This window comes from Vigna angularis, chromosome 10 (assembly GCF_016808095.1).
Source record: "Vigna angularis cultivar LongXiaoDou No.4 chromosome 10, ASM1680809v1, whole genome shotgun sequence".
In the NCBI taxonomy this organism is placed as follows: Eukaryota; Viridiplantae; Streptophyta; class Magnoliopsida; order Fabales; family Fabaceae; genus Vigna; species Vigna angularis.
In genome coordinates this window covers 20,148,890-20,165,224 of record NC_068979.1, presented here as the reverse complement: position 1 = coordinate 20,165,224, position 16,335 = coordinate 20,148,890, and positions in this window count along the sequence as shown.

Genomic DNA, 16,335 nt, shown 5'->3' with positions numbered 1-16,335 from the left:
AGGTTGTCATGATGGTCTAGTTGGTCTTCTTCTTCATCATCACCGACATCATGTTGCCAAACACCGTTGACATTAACAATATTCAACCTCTTCAAAGAATTAATTAAAAAATGATGTCGGGTCCCAATATGAGTGTTGTCATCGGCCACAACATGAACTCCACAATATTGCATGATCTGTGTGATAAGGACACCGTATGGTAGGGGTGTGTCACTGGCCTTGCATTTAAGCATATGTTGCATGATGTGATGAGGTCAATTGATAGCTATATTATTTTTAAGCACCCATATCATAAAGATATCTTCCTGCAATAACCTAGCAAAATTCTCTGGTCGTGGTGTCAACATGTGCACAATAACATAATGCAGAAGTCTATTGTCAACACCCAATTTTGTCCGGGTTGAAAAAATGTGTTTTTATTATTTTTCTTTTATTTTTTTTTTTTTATTTTATTTTTTTATGTATCTAGATATTTGCTTTTAATTCAATTTCTTTTTTATTTCTTATTTTCAATTTGTTTTAATAGAGTTAATTAATCAAAAAAAAAAATTAATTAATTAATAAAAAAAAAATTGAAAAATAATATTAAAAAATAATTGAAAAATAAAATAAAATTGAGATAAAAAAAAATATAAAAAAAAAATAAAAATAAAAAAAAAATAGAAAACGTGGAAAAGGGGATATGGGGGACGTGTCTGAAGGAGGGAGACAAAAAGTGGTTAGAAAGGATTTTTCTAAGATTTTTTTTGGAAAGAGAAAAGGGAGGAGACCAGGTGGTTGGGGAATATTTTCCAAGAAGGCGGGAGGATTTTGGAGGAAGAAGAGGAGAGAAATCGGAGACGAGGTGGTGAGGAGGCGTTTTTCCAGATTTTCGGAGAGAAGAAAAGGAGGTGGTGGCATATCTCTGTTCTTCATCTTGGAGGATCCGTCGCTGAGGAGTTTTTCACCATTTTCGCATCTGCAAAGAGAGACAGAAGGCAGCCGGAGAAGAGTACTCAGTGGAAGCACGATATTGATCAAAGCACGTAGATCTTCGAGAGGTAGGTAATGCTGTTTAGAGAGTTATTTGGCTGCCTTTACACAGATCTCTGTTGAATTTGCTATTTGTGTATTTGTCTGCATACACTGTATATGTTCACTGTTGCATCGCCTTACTCTTCATTCATCAAACACCTTACGACGAGCTGATCATCTTTATCCCCTCATGATACTGACTCCTCTCTGCTTATCACCCCCATCCACATCCATCATACACCTCATGACCACGGTCCATTATCTTCATCCCTCTCCTTTTCATTTCCATCTGCAACACCTTATACCACGGCCTGACCTCAAACTCCCTGACCCCCTCACCCTTAACCATCCCAACCTCACTGCCTAGCCTCCACTAGGCTCCCATCATCATCTCGCCAACCCATTTTTATGTATGATCTTCCTAGAGTTAGTAGGGATCTCACACAGAGCACTATGAAGAGTCATCCCAGGGAGTGCGTTTTCGTCATTCACGAGAAGGGAAAGAGAGAGTTGAACGCCGCAACCGGCGGTAGCTCCGGTGGAGTGTGGTGTCGCTGGCGACGTCAAGACTAATAGAAGGTGGTGGCGCGGTGGCTAGTTCGAAGGCATAGTATTGCATATGCGAAGGAGGTGGGGAAGCAGAGCTTGGCCGCTGTTAAGGGCGCTACGATGTTGAGTTCCGACGGCCTGGGCTGTGAGGGAGGTAGCCGAAGATGCGGCGCGGGGAGGTAAACCCGTCCCTGGGTTGGCGTTTTCGAAGCGAGGAGTTCAGGTTGTCACCGGCGAGGCCAAGTCGTGGTCTTGGCAGAGGTGGCGGTGGCTGGTTCCAGCCGAGGTGGCGATAGCGTGCCTCCCAGATTTAGGGTTTTCCTGGTCAGAGAGAAAGAAACTTGGGTCTCTGGAGAGTGTGTGAGATAAGAGAGGGAGCTTACGGGAGGGTGTTGGATCTGAGTGGGTGAGGAATGAGAGCGGGAAGGTAGAACCCCTAGGAAATTCTAGGTTAGAAACCATGGGGGCCGGGCCCAGAAATGAGCGTACGTCCGGGAGCCTTGGGCCTCTTTTGGAACGCTCGTTATATAGCATTCGTTCGCCATCTCCCCAACACGAACGCTCGTTATGAAAACCAACGAGTGCTTGTTATCTAAACGAGCGAACGCTCGTTATCCTTAAGCCTTTTTGACCGTTCGTTCAACATTCTCACCAATGAGCGCTCGTTCGTCATCTCCCCACAACGAACGCTCGTTACTTAGCGCTCGTTCGCCACTTTCACAGCGAACGTTCGTTACTTAGCGCTCGTCCGCCACTTTCACAGCGAACGCTCGTTACTTAGCGCTCGTTCGCCACTTTCACAGCGAACGTTCGTTACTTAGCGCTCGTCCGCCACTTTCACAGCGAACGCTCGTTACTTAGCGCTCGTCCGCTACTTTCACAGCGAACGTTCGTTACTTAGCGCTCGTCCGCCACTTTCACAGCGAACGCTCGTTACTTAGCGCTCGTCCGCTACTTTCACAGCGAACACTCGTTACTTAGCGCTCGAACGCTCGTTACTTAGCGCTCGTTCGACACTTCCACAGCGAACGCTCGTTACTTAGCGCTCGTTCACCACTTCCACAGCGAACGCTCGTTACTTAGCGCTCGTTCGCCACTTCCATATCGAACGCTCGTTACTTAGCGCTCGTTCGCCACTTCCACAGCGAACGCTCGTTACTTAGCGCTCGTTCGTCACTTCCACAGCGAACGCTCGTATTTTAGCGTCCGTTCACCATCTACCCAACGAACGCTCGTCATTCAGCTCACATTTTTAAATGTCCGTCCGTTATGTTCCCCAATGGGCGTTCGTCTTCTCCCCCAACGAACGTTCGTTATTCTGAATCTCTTCCCGGCGTCCGTTCGGCACTTCCATTTCTTTTGTTTGTTCATTTTATTTTCTTTTATTGTCTTATTTTATTTTGTTTTATCTATTTATTTTAGACATCTACTTATCTTAAAATATATATTTAATAATACAATATTTATAGTTTAAATAAAAAGAATTTACAAAAAATATTTTGAAAAGGTTTAAGCACACGTGCGACCGCTCGCGTAGGCCTTGTGCTAAAAACCCTTTTCCTTTTCTTTTACAAAAGTTAAAAATCAAATAAAAATATTTTGAAAAGGTTTTAAGCACACGTGCGACCGCTCGCGTAGGCCTTGTGCTAAAAAACCTTTTCCTTTTCTTTTACAAAAGTTAAAAATCAAATAAAAATATTTTGAAAAGGTTTTAAGCACACGTGCGACCGCTCGCGTAGGCCTTGTGCTAAAAAACCTTTTCCTTTTCTTTTACAAAAGTTAAAAATCAAATAAAAATATTTTGAAAAGGTTTTAAGCACACGTGCGACCGCTCGCGTAGGCCTTGTGCTAAAAAACCTTTTCCTTTTCTTTTACAAAAGTTAAAAACCAAATAAAAATATTTGAAAAGGTTTAAGCACACGTGCGACCGTTCGCGTAGGCCTTGTGCTAGAAAACCTTTTCCTTCTTTATTAAAAATACTAAAATATTCCCGGCTACAAGTAATCTTTCACCTAGAACTACGTTACCCTTGATTCTTCATCAAAAATGGAGATACGTAGGAGCAAGGCCAGTCCTTGTCAGGTTCATTTCCCAAAAATACAAAATCAATTTCTCAAACAGATTTCTCAAACAAAATTTTCAAGCAGTTTCCGAAAGAACTACGTAACCCTGATTTCTCATTTTGAATGAGAATACGTAGGAGCAAGGTCAATCCTTGTCGGGCCCAAAAAAAACTAAAAATATATTTTGTTTATTTAGAATTTTATTTTAGAGAATAGTTAAACATTTTGAAAACCACATCATATTTGTGCATTTAGTTAAAGGTACTGCCTTAGGGCAGGCGTTGTAGGGTGCTAACACCTTCCCTACGCGTAACTGACTCCCGAACCCAGAATCTGGTTTTCGTGGACCGTGTCTTATTATTTTATGGTTTTTCCGTAGTTTTCCAGAATAAACTATGGTGGCGACTCCAAAATCTTTTTTAAACCCGTTTCTTTTTGGATCGTCGTCCCGTCGCGATTCCGGTTGCGACATCTATCATTAATACTCAAACAACCAACTGTTTTAACACGATGACCCTGTATTTCTGGTATAACCATAGTAGCTAATGACATCTCCCGGTCATATGGAAAGTCCTCTGGGATATTTGAAAAACACAATTTTTGCCCCTCATACTTCATATTAGCTACACTCAACCAATCAGCAGGTTTATATCTTATTCTTCTCTTGTTTACCTCACTGAGCAAATATCCATTTCTAGAAGTCTTCAGATTTGAATAAAAAACTTTGATTAAATCCAGATAGTAGGGTCCCTGCAATGTAAGAAATTCGACCACCCCTTGAAATAGAAGATGATTTTGGAAAAATAACCCTGAACCGGCAAATGATTCAAAATTCATTATCTTTGGACCAACAATACTCCTTGTATAGAAATCAGCTGCATAGTTTTCCATTTGATGGTTGTGAGTGAAGAAACGACGCTGATCTAATTGTTCCTCTACAGATGATCTGACATGGGCTGCATCTTCTGCCTCAGTGAGGGTTTCTTTTCCCTTACAACTTTTTCTTGGCCTTTTGGTTGATGATGAGGCCATTTGACAATTTCTTGAACAAAGCAATTTATGAAAACAATAACAAAGTAAGTTATAAGAAATTATTTATATTTAAAAATAACAACAACCAAAGACAAACCATTACATCGTAACCATAACCATAACTTAAAAATTGAAGATGGATGGAAAACCAATAAGTCATAATTACATCACAGAAACATTATTGAATATAATACTACTACAACTAGTCAGATAACACTTCCTAACAGTCACCTCCCGAGATCATTTTGCATAATTTATTTCACCGCTTGTGTGGTGGAAGTCCCATCAACCTCTTTGTACATGTGGGGTTTCCACATAAGAAATCATAACATTGCTCTAGCAAATTTTCATCAGCAATGTTCATAGCACTCAACATTTCATAAATGTCCGCCTCTGTATATGTGTAATTCGGGGTGCGACAAAAGATCTCTGTTTGGGAACGTAGTATTTGATTTCTATCTTCCATTGTTGAGAATTGACGCACGGCTGCATCAGAAATTACACCAAAATGTACATTTGATGAGCTTAGTACATTTATGAAACCGTCCAGACTGGTCATCAACTTATCAAATTGAGAATCAATGACATCGACCATAGGTGCCTTCCTTTTCGAGCCTCGTGAGGATGAAGTTCCACCGGATGGGATGGAAGGCACAGATTGAGTCTGTCTTGGACTATATTCATCCACAGATGAAGGAGGTGATGGTGGAGTTGGGTCTCTATACCCCGTCCACTCAGGCTGTTCTGGAATGTACTCAATATTTTGATTCAAATCAACACTGACACGAGGCCCAACCCGCTGTCGACATGCTTGACGAGCGGTCCGAACACCATTCCAGTAGCTCGATCAGCTACCCATAACTCGACCATTAAATCATAGTGTTTTATACTATTAACTCTCTACTTTTCCGCAGTTGGCCTCGACTGAAACAACAAACAGAACAAACACACTGGTTCATATTATGTATAATAAGGATCCACAAAATGTTAGTATTTTTATAAATACCTGAATCAGGTCCATCCAAACTTCGTCCTCAGCATGAAATGTCATACTAACCGGGTTCCACGCAAATCCACTCAATCCAAAAAACAGGTCATGTACCTCACACCATTTATCTTTCAAGACTTTTTGACGATTTTTAACATTATTTTTCGTAATTACAACATACCAAGAGCTATGAAGATGATCAACTATGTTACTATATGCTTGGAATGTCCAACTTTCGTCAATCCTATTACCGATTCGTGATTCCTCAATTATAGAGTGTAGAAGACGTGCGTCCATGTCCTCTGTCCACTTCATGAACTCTCTAGTAGGAGCAGAGGACTCAATGCAGCTACCTTACCTCTGTTCATTTTACACCTATTTCATAAACAAAATGGTAAGAAGTTAACATTAAACATCCTTAATATAATGTTCTTCTCATACACATAACATCAAATACTCATACAACACAATAAAATACAATAACTATGAGTTTTGATAATCTCGCCACATATGATCTGCCATAGAATCCTTGATACTACTACCAATCTTATGTTCCTTTTCTCTAACTTGAGATGATGAAACATTATGCTCATCCCTTTCATTCAAGTCGTTATCAACTTCATCAAGTAATGAGTCATCGTTATCGACGCTATGAAGGAAGTTTTGTAAGATACAACAAGCTAATATAATGTCTGTCATTGTCTCAAATCCGTAATGTGGTTCAGTGCCACTTGCAATGATAGGGAATCGTTTTTTCAACACACCAAAAGTTCTTTCAATAACATTTCGCAACGATGAATTTCGATGATTAAACAACTCCCGTGCATTTTGTGATCATCTACGTGTATATTCTTTAAGGTGATATCGTACGCCTCTATATGGAGTCAAAACTGTGCTTTTCAACATGAATCCTGCATCACCAAGGTAGTATTTTCCTACAATTTTACGCATATAAAGGTAATTAGTCACTACTAAATAAAATCTTCAACATCGCAATGTAGACACTGACCTTGGGGGATAATCAACGGATCATCTCGATCAAGAGCATTTTTTAAAATTCTTGAATCAGATGCAGTGTCTTCCCATCCAGCAAGAACGTATGTGAATTTCATGTCAAAATCACACTCCACAAACACATTTTGTGTTGAGCCTTCACATCTCTGAGCCTCACATCTTGGCACCTTTACACGAATATGAGTTCTCTCTATGGCCCCTAAACAATCCTAAACATACAAATAACTATTCATCATAACCATAACTCAAAAATTGTTAGCATCCTTTGATCACAAAAGATCTACAAATATGATGGAATGAGTACCTTAAAGTACGGATAGAATCGATTATTGCTCAAGACATATGGATGAACCTCATTTCCTGAGGGTTGAATTAGAAATTCAAATTCCAAACTTAAGATAGCATCCAAGACATTGTGAAAGTGTCTGCTAACCGTTGCTCCACTGTAGACCGAATCGCATCCTTAACTAATCCAGTTCATCTTAGTCTCTCACAAAGATTAATAAATGCCTTTGGACTCATTCTAATAATGTCGTGGCACCGATTAGTAAGCACAAGATATGAAATTAATTACTCCCTACGACGGTCTATGTCTGGTAGGTAATTGCTTACACTACTCGAATCAGTCGAGTACATATTCGAGATACTCAACGCGTGTGCAACAATGCATAACATTGTTAGTGCAGCCAATAAAGTGGTTATTTGTAAATGTTGACGTATCAGTGCGATAATATTGAAGTCTACACCAACCACATCATCATCTATATCTTCACGGTCCAAATATGATAAATCTACTTGTTCTTCCATCTATATTTACTTAACGAAAAATATAAATTTTAACAACCATATAAAAACAACTAAGATTAACAATATAATTAATTTCATATATTCATATAATTATATTTATTAACAAAATCAAGCATTCATACGAGGAATAAAAAAAATAACATTCATATATATATATATATATATATATATATTGAGTAAAGTATTATCAATTTCATGCACATAAATTGAATACAATAATATAAAACATACCTATTTCACTTTCAAACTTATGAAGATTTCAGCAGATTTGAAGGAAGATTGAACGAATGCTATACGTCCCACGGTAAGATATAAGATGGATATTTCAATTCTGAAGATTTAAATATAACAGTAACAATTCCAAACGAAACCTGTTAAGAAAATACATGAATATGTTATATCATGTACTGGTTTAAAAAAATAAAACTTGGTTAAATATGTACCTTTTCTCAGCATGTGTCTTTAATGACCACCAAATAATGTCTCAACACAACCATTTATGAAGGTCAACACAAGGTAATACATCATAAATTGTTCGCATACAGCCACCAAGCTTTTTCCAACCTCAAAACATGCTCTACTCATAGTATAAGACAAAGTTCAGTAAAAAATTTCAATCATCTTTTGTAACCAACACATCAAATTCCAAATTGGAAGCACAAGGTTCTATTTAACAATAATTTTCAAAAACGAAATGGACACAACACATGTGCCTAACCTGGACAGAGTACTTATCCCTCACATGAAGTTATTAGCTGACCAAATGCACGTTAATCTTTCCAAAAACCTGCAACACATACAAAGGGTTAGCCTCGTGCAATTAAAAACCATATCCTTCAACATGTACAGGTTCAGGGAACCCATTTCCGGCGAAGCCCACGGCATCATGGGGCTGCTGCTGCATGTAGGGCTTCATGGATTCGATTTCTGGCGAACCACACGGCATCAGCTGATGGAAAGAGTTGGCCTTCACCCTACACATAACCGTCTTCCTCCTCCTCTCCACCTCCATCTCCATCAACCTCTACTTACATTTGCAGTCGTCCATGGCCACCACCACCACATGTCCTCCAACGCACAAACCTTCATCCTGCAGAAATCTCCCTCATCTCCCTCCTCTCCGTCCTCCCTTTCACACTGGACCCAACCACAGCCTCAGTAACGACAACGGGAATGCAGCATTGGAACCAGATTTCCTACTCTGTAATCGAGTGCATGATTTCCAACCATAACTCGAAGCTGTAACCGGTTACGCTTCACGTGTAACCGAATACGCCACGCTTGTGCAATCTTCTAAAACGTCGAACTGGTTACGCTCTTCTTTGTAACCGAATACACATCCCCTCTTCAACTCTGTCTTCATCGTCAACCACGTGCTTCCTCGTCCATTAACCATTGTCTTCTTCTTCATCACCGTGAACACCTTCAACCTGCAACAACCACACCAAAATTCAAAAATAAATATTACCTCTACTCCGTCCTCACTGCGAACACAAAACTCCAGCACACAGACACACTTCTTAGTCACCCTAAGCTGCTCAAATGAAACCTCTTCAAACTTAGCTCTGTATGTGCAAACACGCATCAACACAGACCAAACTCATCTATCAAGCATCGTCTTATTAATATGTTCATGATCAGACCTTTATTTTCACATTCAAACTCCTTTCCAGTGAATTGTATAGTCAAACAGAGAATCTCCCCACAGTGCTATGACTGCAAAAGAACACTTCAAAAAATCCAGAAATGCATTGGCAAGGACAGTGGAAAGTGGTAAATCACATAGCCAAGAACTGTCCTCCCTACTTGTGAAAGCACAGTGCATGCGTTTTTTATAATATCTTTACTATGCTTGGGAATAATGTTTTCATCGAGTATGCATTTTTTACGTTAACCATGGCTGAATGGTGTGCTTGAAAATTTTAAAATAGTACAGGGCAAAGCAGTCTTTTCCGCCCAAATCATCGCAAATCTTCTCAAATTAGCGGGATGCTGATAATGTCCAAATCTCGCAAATCCTCTCTTTTCCCTCCGTGCAAATCGTCTCAAGCGAACATCACTTTCTTCACAAATTTATCTTCGGATATCACCGTGAATAGGAGTATCCATGCAAACGAACACAACGTTAAACTTGAGAGTTTTTTTATTAACATCAGTCAAAAACAAATTATTTGACTTTGACAAATATTATTTTCATTGACATTAGTTAAAGGTCTTTTTATCTACTTCTCATTAATATTGGCTTAAAAAAATCCTCACGAAAATAAAACGGTTGGTTAAAAAAAATCCATTCCTCATTAAAGAAAAATTCTAACCATTTCAGACAAAATGGCATTAACATTGTTGATAGAGAAAATATTCACTACAAAATAATCATTAAAATTAATGTATAAAAAAACTATCCTCTGAGAATTTTTTATCTAAACGTATTATCAATTATTTTTTATTAATTTAGTTTTAACCTAGTGCCAGCCGTAGGTAAGGGTAGTGAATGTCTACTTTGTTATCACGTTTATTTTGTCATCACGTTTTAATTATACACACAAACCAACACTAAACTTTATTAAAAATATTCTTTGGTACAACCATGTATACATACAAATATATATATATATATATATATATATATATATATATATATATAGGGTTAAATATGTTTTTAGTCCCTCAACTATCAAGCGATTTTGTTTTTCGTCCCTATTTCAAACTTTGTACGATTTAATCCCTCACCTTAAGGAAATCATAATTTTTGGTCCTCAAAAGCTAACGCCGTTAAATTTAATCTTACGTGGCTAACGGTATGCCACGTTCTGTCATGGTAGAATTGAAAATCTGTAAAAATAGTCTCAGGTGGCTAACGATCCTCCTCCCTCTCTCGACCTCCACCCCGACACCACCACCTCTGCCTCGGTCTTTCACCTCAGCCCCGCCGCCCTCCACCGCCCTTCGACAACCTTCGCTGGCCTCCGTTTTTTCTATCAGTTTTGCCGAATGAAACTGTCTTTATTTCATGGTATTAATTGGGATGTAATAAAGAAAGTAGAAGAAGATGATAAAAACAAGGTGGTGAGATAGAGATGGTACTGCCTCGGTTTTTAAGGTGATCTTTATCATACCTGAGGGAGAAAATCTGGAAAAAAGGGAAATTTATTGCCAGGGGGTTAAGGGAAATTTACTTCGCTCCACCTCTTTGCAGTTCATCAGCACTCGGTCTTTTTAAGGTGAGCTTTATCATTCAGTTACTAATACTTCAATCAATTCATTGTCTTTGGGAGATCTATGATTTTTTTATCCAATTTTGTGGTGATTTGAACTCAACCCCCTTTAAGGGTAAAGCTCAAGAATTTGGATGCCTGTATTCTGATTCTGTAACTTTTCTGCATTATTGTTACTTTGTTATGATCAAACCAAACCAGACCCTTTTTGATTGTTACTTTGTTATTGTAACTTTTCTGCATTATTGTTACTTTGTTACTTTGAATTTTCTTCCATTAAAGAATTGATTACCGACCAATGTAAATAAATGGCCATTGGTTCATCCTGTGAGGTGGATTGCTTTATTTATTATTTTAACATTTTGGTCTTCCATTGTAGCTAAACTAAATAGTGATTTTAACATCTGATGTTTTGTTCTTGTGTTCTTCTGTCTTGTTTTTTTCATAAGGAGATCTTCATACCATGATGTGAGAAGGAACGTAGGGCGCTGATGAGGTGGAACAGTACGGTGAGCAAACAACCGAGGTGGGAGAACCCAGATCCGAAATGGAAACGTTGTCTTGGAGAACGGGTCGGTCCTTGGGTCGTGGGTCGTGGGTTGCAAGAGGTTGGTGGTGGCGGCTTGTGTGAGGACGAAGTTGAAGGAGAAGGTGGTGGTGGAAGAGGAGAGAAGGAGAAGAGTGTGGTGAATAGTGGCACACCGTGAACGTGGCACAAGATTAATGTGAAAGCTGGTATCATGTGTGGCAGACCGTTAGCTACGTCAGATTAAATTTAACGCTGTTTGTTTTGGAGGACCAAAAATTATGATTTCCTTAAGGTAAGGGATTAAATCGTACAAAGTTTGAAATAGGGACGAAAAACAAAATCGCTTCATAGTTGAGGGACTAAAAACATATTTAACCCTATATATATATATAAGGTAAAACCAATGATAAACATTGTCTAGTTTATGGGATTTCAACCGATAAGCCTCCCATAAACATAAACATGATTATGTTTAAATTTGCTTTTATGGATAAGTGTGGATGTAAAGATAATATATTATAATTGATTGATTTTCTTTTTCTTTTCGTTTTTTGGTTTGGCTTACTTTATCTTGGCATGCGATCGTACGGGACACGGATCCTTGTAATTAGTTTTTAAGTAGAAGGTTTAGCTTTTAAATTAAATGTTGTTATAATTTTCTTATATTATAATCTATCACTATTTTGAATTTCAATTCACATTTAATTTCATAGTTAGAAGCTCAAATAAAATATGATTAAAAGGTTAATAGTTTGATGTGTAAGAATCTCTAAAATAGTTTTTTTTTTAAATGGTAACGTGACTTAATTAACGAGATTTAAATACTTTAATACTAAAATTTTAAAGTATAAACAGAAGTTTTATGAAACAAAATTTATTATTTTAAGTCATATCATCTCTCTAAAAACAGTTGGGCCATTTCTTTTAAGATCAAATGGTGTCAAAGTAATTATTGCGGCTGATAGAAGAGTAAGTTACTTTCTATTCTTTTTCTCTAGTTTTCATGTTTCCTAATTCATGTGAGCAATTTTCAATTGCATGTGTCATCTAAGTTTTCCTTTAGGTTCTCTATTGATTAGTGGTTTTAACTGTGTACCCTGATCATGATTTCGTGGTTTGTAGGTGCAAATAGATCTCTTAGCTGAGGAAGCGATTTTAAGTTCTTTATAGGATCGTTCGGTCATTTAAAATGTAAGGAAAACTAAATACCTTGTTTTAAAGTTTTAAAGTTTTAAATACTTTGATAATATGAGATGGTATGTTTAAGTTGAATTAAATGGATTGAGCTTGCTAAAATTTTGTTGTATTGTAGGATGATTGCGTGAATTTGGTTGGAATATGCTTTGTTTGATATTTAAAGAACCTTGTCGAGATTGCTTGTTGAATGTATCTGTTTTGATTGCTTGAAATAGTTGAATTGATGTTATAATTGGTTGGAAAAATGTTGTTGGACCTTGATGTAGTGGAAAGTGAGAGCTATTAATGCTTTCTTATCAAAAAGAGGGTTTTGATAGGTGAAAAGTTAAGGAAATGGTCAATTGGAAGAAATTGAGTTTTGGGGTTTGTTTAGTCAACGAAAACTTGTCTAGAACTTGAGTTAAGAAAAATATGATGTACAATTGATTACTAGTTGATATGTTGAGTGTTGTACGTTTTTCGGTACATTTTTAGTGGTTTTAACGAATGAAAATCTAAAGGAGAGAGTTTGGGATGAAAATGGAGGTTTGGGGTTAGTTTTTGAGTCAATTGTGACTTGTTCAGGCTCGTTTGCAAATTTCTAGTTTAGAATGTGTAGAATTAATCTTAAGTACTTTTGAGTTGTTGAGTTGGTCTAGTGTATCTTATTTCTAACCAAATGAGCAATATGGTACAACATTTACATATATATATATATATATATATATATATATATATATATATATATACACACACACACACACGTACATGTTTTCGTATTAATCCTAGTGTTAAAGAACTTATATTTGTCTTCTGGTAGCGATCTTGTGTGATGTTCAACACTCTCAAACCCGAAAGCCCTTAGACTCTAGCGCCACTTTCGGCATTGAGCACCACGAAGTCAGCGAGCTCTCTAACTTTTTAGGCGTTGAGCGCCACTTGGTTTTGTCCGTCTAACGTGAGCGTCAGGGTTCTGGCGCTGGGCACCCTATTTCAAATGTTTAGTTTTTGCTTATTTTCTTTTATTTCTTATGGATGAGAGGTATGTTGATACTATAATGTTTATTTAGTGATAAATACTACATGTTATGATGGTGCATGAGGTTGTGTATGGATTTTAGTATATGTTATATGTATGATGATAATCAAATGAAATGGAAAGTGTGAATTAAGTATGTTGTGAAAAAGATTCCATGGGGAAATCCTTATGGTTGTTACGTTGTGTAATGTATTGAAGTAGGGGATTTGCAATTGGAGGATGATTCTAACACTTTCAATAACACCCAATTTGAAGTAGAGATGAGTGGTTAATTATGTCGTGGATAGTAGTAGGACGTCCTTAGTCTATGGTCATTTATTGGTCATAGATGTTTGATGGATTAATCTTGGTGTGTGGAAGTTTGATAGAATGGTAGTATGATTTGAGCAAGTTGTTTCACCACACGGGGCAGGTCCCCTATGAGTCTAACATCGATACATATATCTAGATGGTTGAAGTTTAAGGTTGATATGATTATTTTTATATTGCTTGATTTATATTATGAATGTGATATTATTGTTTAGAACGTATATACGTTCTTTTGGTACTTTAGCTTATCCTTCTATCTTTGTCTGTTTGTGTGAGTGTTTATTTTCTCTTTTGCAATGATCACCTTAATGGTGTGAGCTTAGAAAGTGTCTCTGATAAGTAGGAGTTAACTAGTGGCAATACTGAAGTTTAGAGTAGGACGTTTCGTTGTTTCTTTTTGGTTTGTAAAGTCTTTACTATACTTGTGGTTTTATTTAATACATCTCCTTATAGTATAGGACAATATATATATATATATATATATATATATATATATATATATATATATATATATATATATATATATATATATATTGTTAGTATATGTTATTTTGGATAATTGTAATAACAACTTATGTGTTTTCTTGAACCAACTATCATGTGTTTTATTAAGAATGTAATATATTCTATAGTAGTTGAACATTATGAAAATTTGAATGTTACATAATTAATGTTAAAAAAATATTTATAAATATGAAAATTCATTAAAAAAATCATTAAATATTTTAAATTTTAAATGAAAATCAACTTCTTCTCTTTCTTATGTCTTGGACTATATTCACGGATCTTCACAAAATATTTTTGAAATATCAAAGTATACTTTGGAAGTGTTAATTACATAAAATATACTAATATATTTATATATATATATATATATATATTATAATTTACATGTATAAAAGTAAAAAGATTTGAACCAAAACGCTCTTCTTAGTCTTATAATCTCAATCATTGTTGGTTTGTTTATTTAGAGATTTTTTGCACAACGGATAAATTATTTTTAAGGACACCGATCATTCACATCCTAAAAAAACTCTTTTTATTCGTATTTTGAATTACAAACAAAATTATTCTTTGTATATGAATGTGCAACCTAAACAAATATTTAAAATGTCTAAATATTTTAAAAATAGAATAATCAAAGTGTTTTTTTAACATCTCAAAATATAGTATAAACTATAGGGTTAAATATGTTTTTAGTTCCTAAACTATGAAGCGAATTTGTTTTTAGTTCCTCTTTCAAAGTAAGGTACATTTTAGTCCTCCTCTTTAAGGAAACCTTAATTTTTTGTCCTCAAAAACTAACAGCGTTAAAAACAGCTGATGTGGTTAACGGTAGTGTGCCACATCATTTTTTTTATACTGAGTCAACGTCTCCTTCTTTGCATCTTCACGTTCAACTTCTCTCCCTCCCTCCCATCTTCCAGCAAACCCCTTGTCGACGTCGTAGTCGCACACCTCCCCTCCTTGGCCACCACCACAAACATCGCAACTGCATCACCCATTCTAGCTCCACTTCAGCATAGAACACATCCCCAATTGCCATAACATCACAACTTCTTGTTTATTCATTGCTCCTGATTCTGAATTAGGAAATAGGGCAGAGGAAGAGGGCCAAGTGGAGGCTGAAGATGGATTAAGGGTTTGTCAAACTGAAACCCCAGTTGAAGAGGGGCATGTTGAGGTCATGAGCAATGGAAATGGGGGCACAATATCAGCCTCATTGGAACTCTGATTGCACTCTCTTGGTTTGTGCATTTCCAAACACCCCTAAGTTTAGACAAGTTGAAGTTGATTGTGGAACCATTGTATCCAAGGTTTTCATTTTTTTTCCCTTTTCCTTGTTTTGTTTAAACGTGAATGTCAATATTATTCAAAATACTATTTATGTTCAATTCTATGCTTTTCTAGGTGTCATTTTTATGCCTCCATTTATAAAGGAGTTAAGATATCTGTTGTTGATTCATGCTTATTGATAAACTCATAATTTAAAAAAAAACTGTTATTTAATGATCAAGAGAACGCAAGAGCATCTTATGTTCAAAGTCATTTTTCTTTGTTCGTGAAGTAACTTTATTTCTAAGCCTTTTTTTGATCGTTTAGGTCCACATTTATTTCAATGTCAATTTCTGTAATTCCGTTAATTTGTGGTATTATTAGACTCCATTACAGTGTTTGAAGATTGTAGGCAACTTTTCCGTGATTTGTATGAAGCAATTTTCTATGTAATGTGCTAGTTGAAACATTTTGTTTGCAAAAGGTTTTTTATTGCTAAATCAAATCTATGTCTTTTCTTTTTCATTAATTTTGTCAGCATTTTAAACTTTAACACATTTTAATTTTGGTTGGGAAATTATTGTCATGCCACTTAAACTCTTAGTTGTATAATCTTTGTATGTATTTTTGGATGATAGTCTTACCTGATATTACATGATGCACCCTTTCTTTTCTTCGTTTTTGGGATTAGGATTGGATAATAGATTGTTACACACCGAGGAAGCTGATTGAGATTGACAATTACCTTCTTCATGCTGGGAAACCAACGGTGGTGTCCCTTCTAACACCTCTCTATCGTCTCCCAATTAAAATCCCAAGAGATT